The sequence below is a fragment of the Brienomyrus brachyistius genome, unplaced genomic scaffold (assembly GCF_023856365.1).
Source record: "Brienomyrus brachyistius isolate T26 unplaced genomic scaffold, BBRACH_0.4 scaffold72, whole genome shotgun sequence".
NCBI classification, from domain to species: Eukaryota; Metazoa; Chordata; class Actinopteri; order Osteoglossiformes; family Mormyridae; genus Brienomyrus; species Brienomyrus brachyistius.
The window spans coordinates 155451-177641 of record NW_026042347.1 but is presented as its reverse complement, the minus strand read 5'-3'; the positions used below and the strand labels follow the sequence as shown (position 1 = coordinate 177641).

At 41.9% G+C, this 22191-nt stretch overlaps 1 non-coding gene and 1 pseudogene across 1 annotated transcript; one reads left to right on the top strand and one right to left on the bottom strand.

The window, feature by feature from the left end:
* Positions 1–22191, top strand: part of LOC125726458 (intersectin-2-like) — a 155924-nt pseudogene that overhangs the window by 86964 nt on the left and 46769 nt on the right.
* trnal-uaa (transfer RNA leucine (anticodon UAA)) lies at positions 10700–10782 on the bottom strand. The gene has a single exon. It is a non-coding gene; the product is annotated as a tRNA-Leu (tRNA).

Sequence of the window (22191 nt, the reverse complement as noted above, 5' to 3'; positions counted from 1 at the left end):
TCCGTTTGGTTCCCATTTGAGCTCTAATGATTTGGTGGGAGTTTAAATGACCGTATTAATATTTCGTTTATTCCATTTATTAGTTACAAATGTTATTCCTTGTTTAACTGTATAAGACGAGTGATGCCTTTTATTGTGAAAGAACGGCTTTTATTTTGAAGGAACATAGAACAACAAGCTGCCGTAAACCAGTGTTGCAAACCGCACAGTAGCGGGAAAACTTCATGGAAGTCGAAGCAAGGTGTGTTCCGTGAAAAAGGAATAGTTATATTACGATTCTTTTTTGGTTAATTTCTTAAATACCAGTGATGGTTTTAGCTCCTGAAACAGCTGCGGGAAGATGTAGTGGAGGCATTGAATGGCTTATTAGGATGAATGTGCTGTGTGTATTTCTTTTTAGTGAATTGTGAACGAGGTTGTACAGCTTGCACTGAGACACTGTCCTTTCCTGCTATTGTTTTTGCTTGTTGAACAGCAGATTCTACTTGTGATGCGAGTGTTAAGGTTTTGTCCAGTGTCAGATCCGATTCGAGCAGGAGCCTCTCTCTTATGTTTGAGTTATTCACATGTTCAATCAGCTGATCACGGATCATCTCATCGGTTTTATCATCAAATCCACATTTTGAAGCGAGATCACGCAATACGGCCGCATACTGTATAATAGTCTCGTGAGGTGCTTGTTTTCGCTGTCTGAGGGTATGTCGTTCCACAACAACGTTTACTTTAGGTGTATAATGTTTCTCTAAAGCAGTGACAGCAGAGTCAAAGGAGTCACCTGTATCTGGTAGCGAGTAGAAAGTCCGTTGTCCCTCGGCTCCGAGACAGTGGAGTAGCGTAGCTCTCCTGCGCGCTTCAGGCCAAGCATTTCCCGTTGCATTAATTACCAGTAGGTAGTTCTTGAAAATCCGCATCCACATGTCGAAAGGTATCGGGGGCTCTCCCGGGCACGGCAAAAACATCGGAGGTGCAGGCACGTTTCCAGCCATGGTGAGTCAGCAAAAAAAAGAAGAGGTGAAAACACAAAACTCGTCGCCAGAAATGTAGTGTAGCACTCGAATAACCAGGCCAGAGAATATACAAATGCTGTTAAACGAAATGCTATTTACTTAACAAGCATTACATCAAAAACATCAAGGTAGCACAGCAGTACGGATGTTCGTATTCGTCTCACTCTACTCATCACACTTCTTCCTTTCTCGTCTCTACAGTGTCTGCCTTTCGACACTGCCACCTAGTGTTCTAAGGTTGTAATAAGTCAGTGAACACAACAGCTAGGTTTGCTAAAGCTAAACTTTAGCGGTGCGCCCTTATCCAACCTCCAACCTTGGATAAGGTGAGATGCTTTTATTGTCACTGTGAAAATACAATGAGATGTAATTTGGAGCAAGCCTGTAGACGCCATAGTAAGCATAAAACTACAGACTAACACTTACAGAGTATAAATACAGATAAAAAGCTAAAGATACATAGACCAAAAATAAAAAAGAATAAAAATAAAGAAAAAATTCTGGTGCTAGAAGCAAAGAAACCAGTAGCACATTGTCAGATATTACACAACAAAAGCGTAGCATTGAAAAGCTCCAGGCCGCTGTGCCTGCATGCATTGCCATTTTGGTTTTTGACTCTGTTTACGTTGGAGTGGATGAGTCAGATGGCTGAAGATAGATTACATCACTGCCATCTAGCGGTCAGGGGTATAAATGCCAACAGAAAATGAAAAAGTCTGACAAATTTTTGAGCTGATTAGCTGTGAATTTTGTAAAACAGCAGAGGCGGTTGGCTGGAGATGCACTAATGATCGGCTTGCAGGTAGTAGAACAATGACCAGCTGAGTCTTTCCTCAGTGTTTCTACTTTAAATAGCAAAGGGTATCATAACACACTTTAGAGTACTTGGTGCTTCACTCATTCTTCTATCTTGGTGCCATGTTTCACCATCTCTATCAGTGTCATCAGCATCAGTGAAAAGGTGTCTGGGATGCTGACCTTAGAAGCAGAATTTCAAAGAAGAGCTGAGGAAAGGGGGGCAAAACACCCCCCTTTGAAAACCTCTGAACACTGGGGATAAGAGCCTTAATGAAGGAAAGATCAGCAATTTGCTGTGAAGCACTTAAACTTGGCATAAGAAAAGAGAGACAACATAGCAGAGAATGGTTTCAATCCATCGACCTCTGGGTTATGGGCCCAGCACACTTCCTCTGCGCCACTCTGCTGCACAGTCGGGGCTGGGTGAGTGTTTTCTTAGTGTGTCCACTTTAAACAGCAAAGGGGCTCTGGACACACATAATGGTACTTAGTGCTTCTTTTCAGAGACCCCTAGGTTATAAAGCCCCTGTGAGGTGCAGCATGAGCCTTCCTCAAGCGATGCCTGATTTAACCATGACAAGCAGGTAAAAGACAAAGTGAGACCCAGCAGAGGACATGGCCGTTCTAAGCCTCAGACCTGGTATGGTGATGAAGCTTCCTGTTACACTTTCTACTGCCTTGGTTCATCGCAACAATCAATATGATAAAGAGAAGGAGTCATCCTAGATGGGACCCAGTACGGAAATGACAGATGCTAAAATAAATGCTAAAAACTCAAATGGCCTAATTGTCAGTGTTTGTTATAGACACCTAATGTAGCTGCAGAGGAAAGCAGAATGTTGTATGACGACATCAGGATTATGAGTAATAAAAATGATGTGGTGGTTATGGGTGATTTTAATTTACCAGGGATACAGTGGGACACAGTCTCTGGCTCTTCTGTAAATGAACTGGAGATGGTGGAAGTGGTACAGGATTGTTTTTTTACTCAGTTTAATACCCCTACCAGGGGAGAAGCCATTCTTGATCTTCTTTTTTCTAATAACCAGGATAGGATTGAAAAATTAGAGGTTTTAGAACCACTGGACAGTAGTGATCATAACATGGTTAAATTTCAGGCTAATTTTCGTGTCAGAAGAGTAAAATCCAAAAGAAAAAAATATATTGTGAGGAAGGCAAACTTTAATGGTATGAGACTGAAACTAGAAACTGTGAACAAGTTAAATAGCAAAACGGTTGAAGAGGCATGGGAATTTTTTAAAAGGACAAGAGGACTTCATACCTGTTACCAGCAGAACTAAATCTAGGAAACTACAACCAAGGTGGTTTACTAAGGAAATTAAGAATAAAGTCCGGGGGAGAAGGGCTCTCTTCCACAAATGGAAGATAACTAATGATTTCAAAATAAGGCAGGAGTCTACAGGTTGAGTTAAAAAATGAATGACAAGTATGACATTAAAAGTTTCTTCCAATGTTTTATCTCCAAAAAAGCTCTAAAAGCTGAAATCACTAATCTACAGGATAGTAAGGGCTTTATAATTGAAAATGAAATTAATATAGTAAATGAATTTAATGATTATTGTACATGGGTGTTCACAGTAGAGAACACAAATAACTCACCACCATGTAGATTCATTGAATTATTAGATTTCCAGAAGTCCTTAAGGTCAAAGCTACAGGGTTTTTACAAACTGTATCAGCCTGGATCAAAAACTGGTTTACAGACAGGAAGCAGTGGGTAGTTATTAGAGGCACAATGTCACAGTGGGCCTGCGTTCATTGTGGGATACCATAGGGTTCAATTTTAGGACCACTATTGTTCCTAATTTGCGCCAATGATAGTGACGTCAATACATACAGTAAAATGGTTAAATTTGCTGATGACACCAAGGTACGTGATGTAGCAGATACTGATCTAGCAGCGGAGAGGCTACAATAGGATTTAATTAGCAACTGGGCTGATACCTGGCAGATGAAATTTAAAGTAGATAAATGTAAGGTTATCCATGAAAGGAGCAGAAATATAAAGTACAGATATTTTATGGGTTCCACTGAAATAAAGTTAGCTGATTGTGAGAATGACCTCGGTGCGTATGTTGATGCTTTCATGTTCTACTCTCGTCAGTTTGGGGAAGCAATTAAAAAGGCCAATAGGATGTTAGGTTACATCTCTAGGTGTGTGTAGTTTAAGTTAAGGGAGGTGATGCTACAATTATACTGTACAATTCCTTGGTAAGACCCCACCTAGAATATTGTGTGCAGGTTTGGTCACCATACCTTAAAAAGGACATTGCTGCCTTGGAAAGGGTGCAACGTAGGGCTACAAGAATGATTCCTGGTCTTAGAGGAATGTCTTATGAGGAGAGGTTAGCTGAACTGAATCTGTTCAACCTCTAGGAAAGAAGACTAATGGGGGACATGATTCAGGTATATAGGATTCTAACAGGTCTGGATGCTGTTCAGCCAAATGGCTATTTCAATATTAGTTTATATATTAGAACTTGTGGCCATAGGGGGAAATTAGCGGCAGGACATTTTAAAATGTATTTGTGAAAGCACTTCTTTACACAGCGTGTAGTTGGAGTATGGAATAGTCTTCCTGCTAGTGTAGCCCAAGGTAAAACCCTGGGTTTCTTTAAATCAGAGCTACAGTAGATAAGATTTTAACAACTCTGAGCTATTAGGTAAGTTCTGCCCAGACGAGCTTGATAGGCCGAATGGCCTCCTCTCGTCTGTAAATTTCCTATGTATCCCAGGTGCCCAGTCCAGCTCTGTCCCTGGCTCAGAAGACCAGTGCCTCTTCCATTAGGCCACTGGAGCAACAGGCAGACTTGTGCTTATGACTGGCACAGTTTGCTCAAAATGGAAGCTCAGTAAGCCTTCTGCAAAACTTACATGAATGGAGCTGAATAATACATGCTAAGGAGAGCATGACAGCCATTCAGGCATCTCACTCAAGTGAAGTCAGCGAGTTTCCGCTATGCCTCTTGCCTTTATAGCTGGTAATACAGTGGAATCTATATACAGTGATCACATCTGTCTGGGTGAAATTGATCGCTATAAGCCGATGACCATTATAACCGATTTTTTCCCTTTTTCTTCATGTCTCAGGCAGATTAACATCTGACATTTGTATATGTATTACATGGATATAAGGTAATACAATAGACAGTGTCGCTATTTACAGATTTTTTTGACAATGTACAGTACAGCTGTTTCAAATGCTTTTCAAATTACGATACTGTACTGAACTGTGTATAATTCCAATACGCTATCATACTGTAGTGCCGGCAGCATCTGCATGTCCCAGTGAGCGCGTGTGTATAGCCCTGTGTATGTCTTGTATATAGCCCCTGTTTGTAGTTTGTGCTGTGTATTGGGTTGTCACCTGTGCCTTTAACTGTGGCTGTCCTCGGTTCTTGCCTGATCCTCGGATCTCTTAGCCATTGTGTAATTACTCGCCGTGTGTGTGCCTTACCATCCTTAGTGTAACTTGTCATTCATGGTCATCATGTTATTGTTGTTTGTTGTGCAGTTCCTTTATGGAATAATATAAGGAAACACTTGTGTCAGTCTGCCTCTCGTCAGTTTCATTCACCGCTGCCTCGATTCCTCGCTCTGCTCAGCAGACCCTTTCAATCTTTTGCTGTAGCGCGTTGCACAGATACAGCTGGTAACGTGTCCTTCAAAGCTCACAGTACCTCCTGTCCTTTTTCTAAAGACTCTTACCTACAATACTGAGCAAAAGTCTTGGGCCGCCAAAGAAAATGTTTAATGCTGTTCGTCCGAGTAGTAATTACATAATTGATCAGAAAAAGGACTATTTAACATTAGAATATATGCAAATTAAACTCAGTAGGATAAGCGGTTTGGAAAATGGATGGATGGAAATTAAAAGAAACACAATTTAAACTCACAAGTATTTCTTCTGTTCTCCAAAACGCTACTGATGCCTTTTTGGGTGGTGAGATAAACACCTCTTCAGTTCCCAAACATCTCCTCAGGGGCACCTCAGCCGTTCCACGTACAGTATTATGTAAACTTCACCACCAGCTCATTTTACTCATTAATTTAATAAGTTAACAAAAGTCAAAGAGGTACTAATTAGCCATAAGAGGTGTGATAGTGGTCAAGTCAAAAAATAGCTGTATGCATGGGGTGGGACTGCAGATACTGTGGTGACTGTCGGAGAGGCTGTGAAATGACAGAGCTGCCATGTTCTGACAGACATCATTTTATAGTTCTACACCAACATGAAGATCATTTGAACATCATCCTCTTTGACAGCTCAAGACTTTTACACAGTCCTGTATGAAGAGGAGAACATTCTGTGCCCAAAATTACTACTAAACAGTCAAATACGTAGAAAGTTGAGCCACTGCAGAAGTCTAGTGTAATAGAGCCAAAATGCTCTACAGGTAAAAGGCTCACACTGAAGTCATCACACTGACAAAGGAGAATTGTTAGACTGACTTTAAGAAATTTCTTCAAGTGGGAGCACGCAAATGAATTTCAGAATCCCAAATCAGATCTGTAGTTAACACCAAGCTATGGTAAACCAAGTGGCAACTATATACATGTATGGAAATCACACAACCCGAAAAACATATTAATACACAGGTATGTCTGACTCACTATCAAAAACGATGTAAACTTCTGTAGTAGATTAACAGACACAAAAAACCCAGAGGTACACCAACGAAAACACAGTTTTCCAACTAGCAAGTCGCAATTAACTTCTAAATTATCGAAACCCAGCTACATCGATAAGTACAAAAATTACCACGGAACATACATGTATTAGTTTAATAAAGTTTAAGCAGAAATTATCTAAATAAATCCGGCTTTAGTTTTGTTTGCCGGAGCTCGAACGCCGGACATGTCTTACTAAAAGGGCGCGAAGGGGGCAAAGTAACCATGACAACCGCCTGCGGCTGGCGCCACACAACGTCGTTGACCGCAGTCAGACTCTCGCGTGTTTATGTCTGACCGACTCGCGTCGCCATAATGAGATTTAGTCGTACTTACGTTAAAAAAAAGCTCTTACCAACCTCATTTCACTGTATCCTATGCACAGCAATTTATTTAGCTTTCAACAAACTTAATTTTACAGAACAGAATTTCGGTATTGCCTCATCATGAATATATGATAATAAAAAATTCATTAATTTTCTCTAGTCAACGCACTGAATTACGACGGCCAATATTATGTATTATTTTGACAATAATATAAGTAGATTATTCTTTTACTATATGTAAATTCCTTAATTATATTCCATTGCTACTTTACAAAAGCCTTCAGGAAGTTTGGTGTTTTCATGACAACTAACCAAGTGTCTAACCAGTGTTTACCTGAATAATACAGAAAATTAAATGACACTTGTTAAACTCACCTGGACGTACCTTTTACAGTCGTTTAAACCGTCATGAGCAATGCTGAAATCACTGTTGCAAACAGTTCAGCGCGTAACATTGTCATTATTTTTCATCCTTATTAAACAAGGGCACGTTTTTGTGTAGTCTGTGGTGAAATGCATTTTATATTTTCGTTTTTTGAGACACTCTCCCTCCGCCGTGACGCTCCATGGAACCAATACCTTCGGTTCTCTGGGAGTTAAATAAAGGCCCGCCCGCACTGAAATATGATTGGCTTATATGGCTAAGTAAACCAATCAGGTTTACAATCTAGCACTGGCTACATGAAGAGTCACACATAACTTTAAGCGTATATCCACGTTGTTTAACAGCATTCGTTCGCTGAAAAAAATATCGGCGTGTATAGGACCCATCAGAGAAAACTCCTGAGAGTTTCTACAGAAGGCGGCTCGCTTCTGTAACCCCACGTTGGGGCCCTGCGCTGAGACGTCCACGCTATCCAAGTCGCCCCCGACGTCTTTGTACCAGAGCCCTGCCGAAAACTGACTCTCTAGCGTATCCGTAGAAAAATTGAGCAGGGTCTCTATGACTGACCTATAGGGGTGCGTGGCCGACGAAGAACTGATCAGGACGTCGTTCAGACTCACATCCAGCTGGGAGAATATGGCGTTTAGCGGGTACTGTATAATACCGCAGGGGTCGGCGTCAAGCAGGGGGGCTCCATCGGCCCTAACGATCTTGAGCCTTAGATATAGCAGTGTAGAGTTGAGGTCCACATAGAAATTGCCCGACCCCGGTATTAGGAAATCCAAAACATCCTGATCGGTAATGGAATTTAATGGGTTGATTTCTACATAATTGGTCTGATCTATGGATAATTGCGTCATAGGGGCCGCAAACAGGTCCAATTCAGATTTGGTACATTCAGCCGAGAGCCGGTGAGCTAGAGCCATTCTTGTTTACGCTGCGTTTTCTCTCTCTTAAAATATGTCCCCGGGGGGTTTCTTGTTTCTCTTAGCTGGTCGAGACTTGGGAATCCTGACGACTCTGCCAGGTTTTTTTTTTTTTTACGACTTTCCTGAAGGGCTCTCGTTCTACTCCCCCTCCTCCTCCGAGACAGGAATAGCAGACCCGACCCTTCCTGCTTGGGGTCAGCTGTGTTTGTAAAACGGCCGCTGACTACAGAGCTGGCGAGATCCGAACCTATTCCTTTGACCGCCGATTTCAAATGAGGTTTCGCTATGTCGACCCCACGCTTAAGAAAGGGTAAAACAAATCTAAAAGCCCTACTGAGCATGGACCCCAACCCACGCCCGTACATCACGGGGCTCCCCGCAAAACCGGGGAGCCCATGTCCCGCCTGACTGGTGTAATACGTAATAAATCTCTGTGGATTGTGGTAAGCCATTGTTTTCTTTTTTTTTTAAACGGGGCGAAAGTGTAGCTTGACGATCGTTTTTCCGTAGGAGAAATTAATCAGAGTATTCTGATCGTTCTTTATCTCGATATGCAAATTCTGTAGGCTCTGCTTGTTCACCGGTACGTACTGCAGCTTGTGGAACGGCAAAGTGACTACGTCGCCGAACGCACCGTCTATTTTAACGGTTCTGAGGAGCGGGACTACAAATTCCCCCACGTGCTGCGGTTCCACGATGTTACAGTAGACGTACATATTGTAGAATCCCGCGTGAATGTCGCCCGGGTAGGGTGAGGTCGACCCGCTACCTCCTCCTAGGTTATACCACTGACCCGGCTCAAAGCCCAGCATGTAGGCCAGAGTAGGTTTAAATTGGATCTTGTATTTATGGTTTCCCGTCATATTAACCCTTCGTGTAATCTCGCTGTATGAGAAGGAAACTTCGGTACCTAATTTTTTTAACGTAGCGTTGATTTCTGTCACAATCTGTTTCAGAGATTCATAATAGCCCACTTTAATTTTCCGAGGAAAAAGGTAAGGTAGGTCCACTAAAGGATCGGCCTCTCTCTTTGCCTCCGCCTCCGTATCCCGCAATTCAAAAGTATTATCCGGGTGTGTAACATTTCGCCACGTGTAACAATACATGATTTCAGCCAGAGCTACTTCGTAAGGCCCCCGTAGCTCTATAGGTCGCGAGAGCATCACGGTGTAATCCGAACTCTGGTTATCGGGGAAGATGGAGAGACAAGAGTTTGACGGTAGGGTGAGGTAAAAAGAGGGGCGGGCGTCCATTTTCTTTTTTTTTCTTTTTTTTCTCTTTTTTAAAAAATTAAACCTGTATCAAGTCCGACCGCGGTATCCACGAATCGAACCTCGAGGGCCAACCCTGCCAATGTACTAAAATCCACTTTTTCCCCTTTCTGTCGGTCTTTGAGCCTATAACCTTCTCGACCTTGAACGCGCGTCTCGGAGATATTTTGACTTTCTGCAGCTCCGCTTCATAAAATGTTCCCTCGAGTATTTCACCGCTCACGTCCCTCAATTTATATACCGGTGGGGATCTGGGTACACGTTCGCATATGACAAAGTACTCGTCCGTAAATGTCTGCTCGTACTTTTTGTCAAATATCTGACTGTGCTTGGAGACTCTCACAGTGTCCCCTATGTTAAACTTAAAACGTGGCCGTGTGCTTTTTTTCTTCAGGGGACCGTATAGATTATCAAATACTAGATGAGCATTATCGGGCCTGACCTCGGCAGGTTTCATTTTAATAGCGCTGTGAAATGACTGGTTGTACCCCTTTATTAGATCGTCCAACACGTCCACATATCGCCGGGTGTTTTTAGCCGTAAAGTACCTGTACATCCTCTCTTTTAACGTTCGATTAAATCTCTCTACGATGGAAGCTTTAAGTTCACTAGCCGTAGTGAAATGGGTGATTTTATGAGTTTTTAAAAGTTTCTGAAAAGTCCCATTTAAAAACTCCTTACCGGCATCCGTCTGTAGCTTGAGGGGGACGCCCCCCTCGGTTAAAATAGAATCAAAGGCCTCCTTTACAGCTTCCCCAGTCTTGTTTCTTATAGCACGCGCGTAGGCTTTTTTAGAAAAAACATCAATCACCGTAAGGAGGTATTTTAACCCCTCGTTGTATTTGGCCAGCCCTTGCATGTCGCATAAATCGGCCTGCCACTGATACATGGCTCTCGGAACAAACACTCTGTTCCTGGGGAAATTCTTTTTAACCGGTTTATGTAAAGTATAACTGTCTTGCATAGACAGCCAGTCTCTGATGTCATCAGCAGCCACTTTTTTCCCCGTATCTTGCTGCACGGCTCTCTGCAGTCTGGAGACACCTCCGTATGACCCCGGTTGGCTGGGGTCATAGTACGAACTGCTCAAGACGCGAGCTGTAGTCTTGGCAACAGACATGCTTTTCACACACTGAGTGGGGGGAGAGCGGGGTGCGGCGTTTTATAGCTGACTGTGGATGGGGGTTGTTAAGAGACTGAGTGAACATCAGTGAAATTTTGTGTGTTTTTTCTACATTTAACCCATATTGTGTAGTTTGTTTTTTAATTATTATTATTTTACAAAAGAGTTTAGCTGGGGTGGGGATCGAACCCACGCGGACATACGTCCATTGGATCTTAAGTCCAACGCCTTAACCACTCGGCCAACCTGCTCAGCATTTTTACCCGTTATTTTACAAAGACTATTACAACGGTATTCAAGTTTTAATTTTTTTTTATTTTTGCAATTAGTGAAAGATATATTTTAAAAAAGCTGGTATACAATTTGTGAAGGTTACATTTTCAAAATGCAGGTATACATTTAGTTACAGCCGTGACAGTTGTTGAGGTAGATTAGCGATGTCACATGCAGTAAAGTGGATATAGTGGCTTTTTCAACGATACATGTATGTAGAGTAGAAAGCATCTGATTAACATCGATAGGCTGCTTATCATGAAATTTAGAGGTGACTACATCTACTATTAAAGCGTAAAATACAAAAATGTGATTACAGTCAAATTCATTGTCAGGAATACAAGATAGACAAGCGCGTATGAGACTTTCGGGGGAATGTCTTTCACCCTCTGACATCAGTTGAGTAAGTAAATCCATCCCCCGCTGATAATTTTCTCCGACTTGAGAAATCTCAAATAACACTCTATGAAAGCAGCAACAAGCATAATCATCCCGACAATCACTTTTATCAATAGCACGCAACAATAGTGGACTAACTTTTTCTAAAAAAACATTTAACATAAACCGCCGTAAGGGTCTGCTGATACCGTTCCCCATCACAAGATGCTTTTTGTTTTAGTCTCGGGCCTCCCAACGAGTCAGAAATTCTTCTTCCAGGATCTGCTTAAACGCTGGGTTCTGTTCAAACAGATCTTGTTCCAGTCGAGTGATTTCCACCATGCCGTTGCGGGCCTCACGCAGATCGTACAGGATAGCTTCCACGGCCCCCTCCAACCTGCCGGCGGCCGCTCGGATGCCCAGGGTCGATAGAACGTGGGTCAAGGCGGGTGTCAGCCGATCGGTCCAGAGGTCACGCAACACAGAGTCAAAGTGTATGTAAAAGTAATTTCTGCCTGGAGGAAACAGACAAGGGTGTTGTCTCTGACTGGGGTGATCCACTTCACAACCGTAGCAGTTTCTCTCTTGATGCTTCCTGATGACTGAGGTTAAAAGGCCCACTATCATAGCCTTAATACAAGCCAACATCCCACGGCAGAGAGCCGGTCTGGAGAGAAGCGTGCAGATCTCAGGCGTCGGAGGGTCCTCTCCAGGATCAGAGGCCGGTGATGATGGGGGGGTTGGAAGGAGCTCCCCGGGATCAGAGGTCAGGGTTGCTGCTGGAGCCTCATTGTCCCCGCTTTCACCGTCGCTATAATTTGCTGCTGCTGCTGCTGCTGCCATGATGTTTGTGAAAAGGGGTTGTAACAGAGTCCACTTTATATAGCGACGGTGGGTGAGGGGGTGAGGGGGGTCCTTACGGCGTAGGTTTTGTCATCTCCCCGACTCTCCTTAAACATCGCTTGGTAGTAACCAGACTTTTCTTGAATCATCTGCATCCAAATCACTAACGGTATTCTCAGGCCAAAACAGTCGCATTTAGGCCACTGCCATATATTCACCATTCTCTTGTCCAGCTCCCCGGTCACGTCCCACTTCATAATGGTGGTACGCTGTTTACGAGCATCTCTATAGTGCATCTCCATTCTTCCAGTCTCGACCTCAAGGTCGGGGTCGGTGCTCTCCTCCATCATCGGGGTAACGACAGTCTTCAAGTTTCCCCATTCCGTTTCGGAAAAAGTCACCAGATACGGGTCGTCTTTCGGGGGGTCTGGGCCGTCTCCGGTGACCTGAAAGACGCGCAGTTCCTCCGCAACGTTGTCAAAGAGGCAGACCAGTTTATTCCCGTTGGGCAGCTCCCAGATAGCCCTCGGGTCTTCCGACGGTCGCATCATAGGTACCCGTCTACGTGCCGTATGAATCTTCCTGGGAGCCCCCGGAGGCTGCATAATGGCCTCCTGCTCCTGTTGAGTCTTAGAAGGTGAGGTTGAATCTTTCATTTCGGAAGTCCCAGACATGTCTGTATTTTTTGAAAAGATAGAGTTGGCCCTGCAGCGCGAAGCTCCCTATATTCTACACGGCCTGCTCGTGGGGGCGTGGTACGGATGAAGATGATGCCTCTAGGAGGAGGAAAAGGCCCCCCGCTCGACGTAATACAATTTAATTGTCTCTGTCACCCCATATCTGCACGGTCATGTATGACAAACAAAACTATAAACAGAATTTACTGGCGGGCAAATTGTCAGACTTGATGTATGACCAGGTGGTACGGCCTTGATGATGCTACTCGTGCCTGTGTAAGAAAATTATCTGTAATTTGGGACGTATGTGAAAACAAAACTTTAAACAGAATTTACTGGAGGGCAAAAGTGTCAGACTCGATGTATGGCCCGCGTGGCCGGGTAGGGGGGCGCCTCGATGGCCAGGTGGCACGGCCCTGCAGAATTTACTGGCGGACAAATTGACAGACTCGATGTATGTCTCGACTTATGACCTTTACAAATTGGCGCCATACGCCGATGTGATACAAACGCTCGCGTGAGGAAAAAACACACGGTCAAAACTAGCGCCGAGCGTTTTTATTGGACGATAGACCCTGCACCTCCTCCTCTCATTCTTTGCTCCAACTTTACCATTTTATCCCACAGTCTCTCACAGTTTCTCTCAGACTCGCGCAGCAGCACGCCTCTCAGCTCTCCCGCATCGCTCTCTCCGAGGATTATCCAAAGCCGTGCGGACCTTTCCGCGCTACCGCACCAGTATGTGAATAAGTCCTTTGCTGATTCTCCGAAGCCCGGGGACCTTACCACGCTACCGCACACCGTACGCTCGCGCTCCATCAGGTAACCCAGCCACGCTCACTCCCGCCCGCGCCCCACAAAATAATAATAATAATAACTTATTCAAATAACACACGCTCATAAGCACTCTCATCAATATCATTTTTAAAATAATACACACTCATAAGCACTCTCCTCAATATCATTTTAAAATAATAAACATTTAAAATAAGCATTTAAAATAATAAATAATTAAATCCAAATACCATTGCATCACTAACACAACCAACCCATGCCCCCTAAGCCACAATCATTTAAAATAATAAATAAATAATTAAATCCACATGCTATTGCGTCAGTTACACAACCAAGCTCAACCCACTACAACATAAGCTCCGCCCACTGAACTTTTGAACGTGACCTTTGACCCGACCTGTCATTTTGACGAAAGCGGTATTGCATCTCTCTCTTACATGAAATTACTTTCTAAGAACATTTTATTTTGTAATTCAAATTTTTCTTATTTTTCAAACCAAAAAGTTACAGCACTCTCATATAATACACTTCAGCCATTCACATTTATAAAACAATATGACCAATCACTAGTTCAACCTCCCAGCCATTTATCCTTCAAAAACATGGCCCTAGAAACATTCCCACATTTTCATTATACCTCGTTTCCCATTTAGTCTGTCCAACATTTTTTCATATGAAGCTGCCTTAATCATCTCATTGGTCCATTCCTTTATATTGGGGATTGTTGAGGATTTCAAATGCCTTAATATTACCCTCATGGCAGTTGAGTCCCACCATCACAGCCTTAAACTGTTTATTATTCACCTTTGGCAATTCCACTCTATCTCCTAGCAGAGAGAGTCGGGTTTGCGGGGTAAAGTAAAGCCTAGCCATTTGTCCAGGAGACCAAGAACTCTACCCCAAAATGGATATACCTGAGAGCACTGCCACAGCATGTGTAAATAAACCCCCACCTGCCTTCTAAAATTCCAACACTGATCAGTATTAATTAGTCCAGTTCTATTTAGTCTAACTAGTGTCCAGTACTATCTGTGTATAATTTTATACTGAATAAATTTAGCTTTTACTTCCCTAAAATATTTCCCCACTCTAGAAAGTATTCTTGACCATTCATCTTCTGCATTTTAACACTCGTGACTCAATGCCTCAGTTGCAAAAACTTCCAAAAACTCCCTCCTCCTCCTACATCATACTTACTCTTTAAGTCTGATTATGACATAAACATCCCATTTACGAATAAATCCCAGAGAGTTTTCACCCCTTTGGGTTGCCATTGTTTCCATACTTTTTACTATTTGTATTTGAGGATTGTGCCAAATTGAGGAATATGGCTGCATGGCTGCATAAGCTTCTTATGTATTTTGATCCATATATTTCTCGAAAAAGATATTATCGGGTTTGTGTTTCTTATATTGTCCCCCCATTGTGACAGAATGTGCAGAGGTTGAAATAGTGAAGCCAAATTGCTCTCGATAGCTATCCAGTCCACATCAGAATTCACATTCTTCCAGTGATAGTAGAGTTTGGCTATTTCAAATGACATGCTATATAATCTAACATCTGGCAATCCTAGACCTCCCTTGTCTCTGGGCGAAGTAATTTTTATCCTAGGTTTATTCTTTCCCAACAAAAATCTTTTACTATACTCTCGTACTGTTCAAATATCCTTTCCGGAATATTAAATGGAAGCATCATAGAGAGATAATTAACTTGAGGCACCACAACCATTTTAGTAACATTAACCTTCCCCCCATAAGGATAATTTCAATGCTTTCCATTTGTCCATATTAGGTTTAATTTTGTTCAATGAGGGTTCAAAATTCTGAATTATTATTTTGTCAATATATAAACAGGTTTAAATTTCATGTTTATAGTTCAATTTTATGTTATATAAACAAAATAATTTTAATACAGTGCATTTTTTTTATTAATTCAACAGCACCCATGTTCAATCCACTTAAGTTTGGAAGGTGTATTGGAAGGTAACGTAGATATTTCTTAAGTGGGCATCCAGAGATATCGTCTCCCCTCCAAGCACCCCTTTTCTCCACTAGTTCTGTATGGAGCTCAACAGGAGGAAGAGGTAGATAAAGGGGTTAGTCTCAAACATAATGTAATAAAAAATAAAGAGTAAATACAAGCGCCATGAAGCAGTATTGAGTTCCAGCAGGCCTTGACTTACAGTAAAGGAATTGTAAGGCAGACATGCTAACAAAACAGCTTTACATTCCCAATTCCAAACCATTAATGGGCAACCTTAGAGTGACGACGGCTAAAAAAAACCTTAGCTATAAGCAGGAATGAAACATTGTGAAAAGCCAAGACTCCACATGAAGGTAAATTTGATCCTCCGCCTATCGCAGTAGATGCGTTCCAGACCCATCAGCGATAGGTGAAAATCCACGATACAGAAGGATCATATAATTTTTTTTTTAAGTTTAAGCCTTAAAATACCCCTCCCACATGCTTTAAACATATGTAAACTCATTAAAACACATATATCGGGCTATGTTAAATGTCGGGCTAAGGATATGAGTAACATAATAATAATAATAATAATAATAATAAAATAATAATTTTTAATATGTATACACACACACAACTTTCTCTCTATATATGTAATGGAATATATAAAAATAAAAACATATATGGCTCTTACACATTCTTTTCATCCTTCTTCATGTAGCGTACTGTTGATTCATTCAAACCATAATGGCGAACGCCGTCCGCATAACGCTTTCCTTCCCGAAGCACATCCAGAAGTTTTACCTTCTCCTGAATGGTCAACGTCTTCCATCGTAGGGCTTAGAACAAAACGAAAACAATCGGACCACAAACAATGTACGGGATACGCAGAGAATTGTGAGGCGTCGGAGGAAAATCCGCGATATAGTGGGGAATCGCTGTAATGTGAATTCTGCCAATCCTGGTTTTCAGCACCAATTGTTCATAATTGGATTTTTATGGTCTGCTAGAATAGATTCCTAGAATCCAATATATTATTGCAGGGCTGTTTTCATTTGATGTTAACCAAATGTGATATATTTATTTTTACTTTTGATATCTCGTCCTTTTCCCCTTATCTGATAAGAGCCGCTGTCCGCTGAGACAAGCTGGTGTCTTTTTACTGCTCACTGAAAAGTGGGTGGTGCGGACATTGTGTATTACATCACACTATGAGACAGTCACTGATTGGTGGGCTCTGAGGGGGCAGTGTGACCTGAAAATCATCCATCAATCAACCCAGGATGGGGGGCCAGCCCATCGCAGGGCACACTCACACACCATTCACTCACACATGCTCTCCTACGGGCAATTTAGCAAGTCCAATTAGCCTCAGCATGTCTTTGGAATGTGGGGGGAAACCAAAGTACCCAGAGGAAACCTCATGACGACATGGGGAGAACATGCAAACTCCGCACACATGTGACCCATGCGGAGACTCGAACCTGGGACCCAAAGAAATGCTAACCACTGTACCGCTCCTGAAAATCATGAACCATTTTAAATATTGAAGTATTTTTGAAATATTTATTAATTTTAAATATTTATTAAATCAAAACATTGGGCAGTATACATGTTATAGGTACTTATTAATGAATAAGCAATATAATAAGATTCAATTTTGCTTTCACTACTTAAAGCGCCAGAACATCGTATTTGAAAAATTCAACAGCAATATCCCTTACCAGAAATCAGGAACAGGTTAAGAAAATCCACAGACTTCGTCGCGAGCAGTTTAATATACGAACTATTTCCTTCTACCCAACTCCACACACAGCTCGCGCTTGTGTCTAATGCGCAGTGATACGAGTAGTGTACTTCGATAGAAGCCCGACATTTCTACGGCTGATATTTCCAAACCTGAACAACTCCCAGCAGAACTTTGATGAATAGATAGCATTAAGGCCCCTCTAAAATATCTTTTTATAGTTTTGGGGTGAACCTCCCATTTAAACGAAGTACATGGTGGTGCTCATGAATTTGAAAGCCTAGATGCCTCATCTCGCTTTTCCACAACGAGTCAGCAGCGCCACCATCTTGGAGCGATAATTAGACATAAACAAGCAACATGTCAGGGTGTAGATGGAAAGATCTTTTAGCCATAACTTCTTTACTAATTAACGCATTTATATCTTACAATTATGTAGAATAAATAAACAAGCCCACCACTACTGCCCCCCCCCCAAATTTATGTAGTATTGCTCATAGTATTCTCAACAAAAACTAATGCTAGTATCCCGTCAGTGTCACAGGCAAGTAAACATGTTATGTATCTTATTTGACCGTACCGCAGATTTTTTTACCTGTGAAATGTGGTTCCCTGTTTTCTAGTTTTAACATTCCTCATGTTGTTGCAGTTTCGAAAATAGTCGGTTCACTAAGTCATATCTATGAATCCTCTATTTCACAATTACCATGCCAACATCGCGTATCGCCCAAGGAGGCACACAGGGTTTCAAATCTATGGCGGTGCTGCCTACACTACTACCAGTCACATGACACAGGAGCTACCGAATACCCGCCAATCGGGAGCCGGCTAGATCAACCACGCCCACCCGTCACATAGAGGAGAGTGAGGCGAAAGAAGCGAATCAGTTTAAAAATGTCACCATTAACGCGGTATTTAGTAGTCTGGAGATATTTTACTTTAAGCAAGGCACAAAATAAAGTTGTAGTATTTGTAATAAAATTTGAAGATTAGCCATCCCCAAGGAGCTGACAGGAAAGCCAGGTACAGGTTTAGTCCTCCTTAATCAGCTTGTCGGTTACTAAATGTCGGCAAATAAGCTTGCCTTTTTCTGTGATTTTTTTTCAGTTTAATTGACACTTAAAGAAGTAATCTGAGACCTGAGATATAACATTAGCAACGATGGTCATTTTTTACACTCATGGATTTTAACATTGAGGACGTGTGTCACATGTCATTTTCACATAGAGGGAGTTTAATTGTTTTTATCTGTGTCTGTGTGTCAACATATGTCTATTTAGTTATGTCACTGAAATGTATGATTAGTATTGACATTTCCATAGACTACTATGTTTTAATAAAAATGTATGATCCTTTGGGAGTTGGGCAATAGAACGGAATTGTAAAGTATCAATAAGAAATACTATTAATGAAGTAGCCGCCGTAACCTTTTGCTTTGTATGAAGTGTATAATTTAAAAGGTATACTTGCCAGCAAAAGATTGAGTTAATAAAATTAAATGAAAAGTATTAAGACCCCTTGTCATTCATAGTATTATATACTTCTTAATTTTACAAAGACTTTTTTCCTATCATATTTTTTAGTTTTTGAAGTTGATAATCTGGAAAACTGCTGCCTGGGATCAACTATCCATTCTTGACTCTTGGAATAGGAATTGAAGTCGAATCAAACAGCCTTACAGCACCCTCTTGTGACATACAGTAATATGGAAAACAGAACAATTACTAACTGAACGCAACATCCCCCCTTTACTTATGTATTCTTCTTCCTGCAGCAGCACTGTCTTCTATAAAAGTCACGCTGTCACGATCGCGGTCGGGCGAAGCGGCGATCGTGCGGGCAGGCAGACAGGTGAAGTCGGGGCAAAACCAGGGATTTAATGGGCAAACGAGGACTGGAAAACATAGCACACCTACAAACATCAATGACGGACAAGGGAAACCGGGGAGACCAGGACTTAATACACAGGACTAATCAAAGTAACTAGACAAAGCTGGAGACGATCAGGGAAATACATGTGGGTAATCAGGGGGCGTGGCACACACGAGGAGCGGACGAGCCGGGCATGACACACGCCTTACCTGTAACATCCATCCATCCATTTTCCAAACCGCTTATCCTACTGGGTCGCAGGGGGTCCGGAGCCCATCCCGGAAGCAATGGGCACGAGGCAGGGAACAACCCAGGATGGGGGGCCAGCCCATCGCAGGGCACACTCATACACCATTCACTCACACAAGCACACCTATGGGCAATTTAGCAACTCCAATTAGCCTCAGCATGTTTTTGGACTGTGGGGGGAAACCGGAGTACCCGGAGGAAACCCCACGACGACATGGGGAGAACATGCAAACTCCACACACATGTGACCCAGGCGGAGACTCGAACCTGGGTCCCAGAGGTGTGAGGCAACAGTGCTAACCACTGCACCACCATGCCGCCCCCCCATAAATTCATTTTTCCATTTTTATTTTCAATAATATTGATGTTAACTCAGCATCTTATTTTCAATGTTGAAAAAGTCACTTTATATCAAGGTTTCGCCACCATTATTTTTTCAATATTGAAAAAATGACCAAAAATCAATTCAGTTTCAATGCTGATAATTTAACACTGACCATAATTCAATGCATTTAACTATACTTCAACGCTGAAACAATAATATGATGCTATCTGGGCTATGAATAATTATTTCAATTTATATACAGATTCCAAGCCCATATAGGTGATACACAGGTACGTAATGGGCGTCTTATGTCTGAGGTAGCCAGCTACTGTGTTTGATAACCCACCATCATAATAATAGTTTCCTTGCACTAGTATAAACCAATTGATCCCTCTTGCAAGAGCTGGATACCTGTGGTATGAAACTGAATAAAATGTATCGTACCAGTCTTGGGGAAAACCAGTGAGAATCCACTGTGAAACAGCACTGCGCAAATTCTCATGTGTTCCTAATGACAAGGGCAAGACTGGTAATCAAATTAGCCTCTCAGCAGGAGTGTTAGTGTAAAAGCAGGGCTTATTGACACAGATAATAAAGCTTGTTAGAATGCGTAACATAATTATTTAGCTGGGCCCAGAAGAGGTGAGAGCTCCCCTAGTGGCTACAGGAGTGCATTTTCCCCAAAGCAGGTATAATGGATGGTGGTCTTATTGCTTTTAGACCACAACTTGGGATAGAAGAACAAATCAAATTATTTTCCTCATTTAATATTCAGATTTTAATTGGGCTTAAATTTTAGAGCACAGTGTGTTCTAGGATGGTACGTTATGGATATTAGTCTCTACCACATTCTAACGCTATAAATCCGGACCTTTTCCTATGTTTGATTTGGTGGCTGCCAGGCGTTCTGAGTAGTATAGTGACTATGGTAGGCGTGTGATTCCCTAAGGAATTTTTTGTTCTGTTCTGTGTGGCAAATACATATAATGCTGACATTTTTCCTGGAAGATTTGGGATTTTTCATCCCGTGCCTTAAGGTATTTCTCTCCAGCTCTAGGGAGTCTCCCCCGAAAACACCAGTCACTCACTAGCCTTACACTTATGCTTGCTGACTTATTCAACACCATGAAGGATTAACAGAAAAACAGAAACCTATTAAAAGGCTGCACCATATCATGATATGCAAATAAACATCCAGCATCATTGTTTCACAGGGAAGTACATTATTTATTGATAATTATAACCCTAACCCTTACTTCTCAGCTTGACAAACATAAGGTGCGGTGTGTGAACATGTGAACTGGTTGAAATGCAAGTGTCTCACAGTCAATGCATAAGACTTGAGAGCCCTGACTTTACTTATATAGCCCACAACATGTTTATGATTCATAAATAAATCTGGCCAGTAAATCGGTCTTTCATTTTCCACAGAATAAAAAAAACGATAATGTTATCCCGCTGATAATTACAAGCGCGTTTCACCCCCGGCACTGGCTGGAGACACAGGCAAAAGGCATACAATCTTATTGAGGTACAAAAATTATTCCATCTACTCTGCACTTCTGCATAACTTCCATCATAGTGCCAGTTTTTGCGGTCAGCAAGTTTATTACTGTAAGCGCCTCCATAGTAGTGCCTCTGAGGAACTGAAACCAGACTTCCGATGGTGTCTCTCACATGCACATCATACATATATATATATATATACACTCACTCTTTCCGGGTCATTCACATGATTTGTGGTCAGCCACTATATGGGAGGCATTTTCAGGCATAAATTAAGGGCATATTTACAAGTCGCACTAGTGTACCTATGTAAACGGTCACTGCATTGTGTTTTGGGGTGTTATCAGGTGTGTGTGGGGTGCAGGAGGAAGGGATATTACAGACGCCGTTGTCGTTCCCGGATTTTATTGAACCTGTTGGGAACAATAAGGAAAGGGGTAAACTTCATATGCTCTGGCCCTCTCGCTCTCTCTGCACAAAGTAAAACAATGTATATACTTATGTGTTTTCTATCCCCTGCTTATGATGAATAATAAATCAAATATAATATATATGGGTCATAATTATACAATTGATTTACTAACTCGGGGGACCCTGCCACTAGATCCTCACCTCTTCCCATGTGTGCAATACACCAAAGGGAAGAGGAAATGAGGTCGGGACCCTTATAAAGGGGAAAAGACAGAGGGAGGGGCGATGCAGGACAAAAGCATCATGGGAAAGTTTAAAGGATATTGTACCCATCAGGTTAGACAGAAGAAGGAAAACAGAATCTTGTATAATTATAAGTTAAAAGTAAAATAACAACCTGTTACACGTCACCTACACTTCAGACTTCATCCTCAAAATCAAAGCAGTATTAACACAAGCAACATGTTCCATCTCTTAAATCCAATCTAACATTTAAAAATAAAGTCTGTTTCAACTGGACTTTTATCTAAGAAAAACAAACATTTTATGTTCGAGTTGTTATGAAACTACTGAAACAAATAATTGGCTATACTGCAGTTCCGCTGTCTTGTTTGGCACC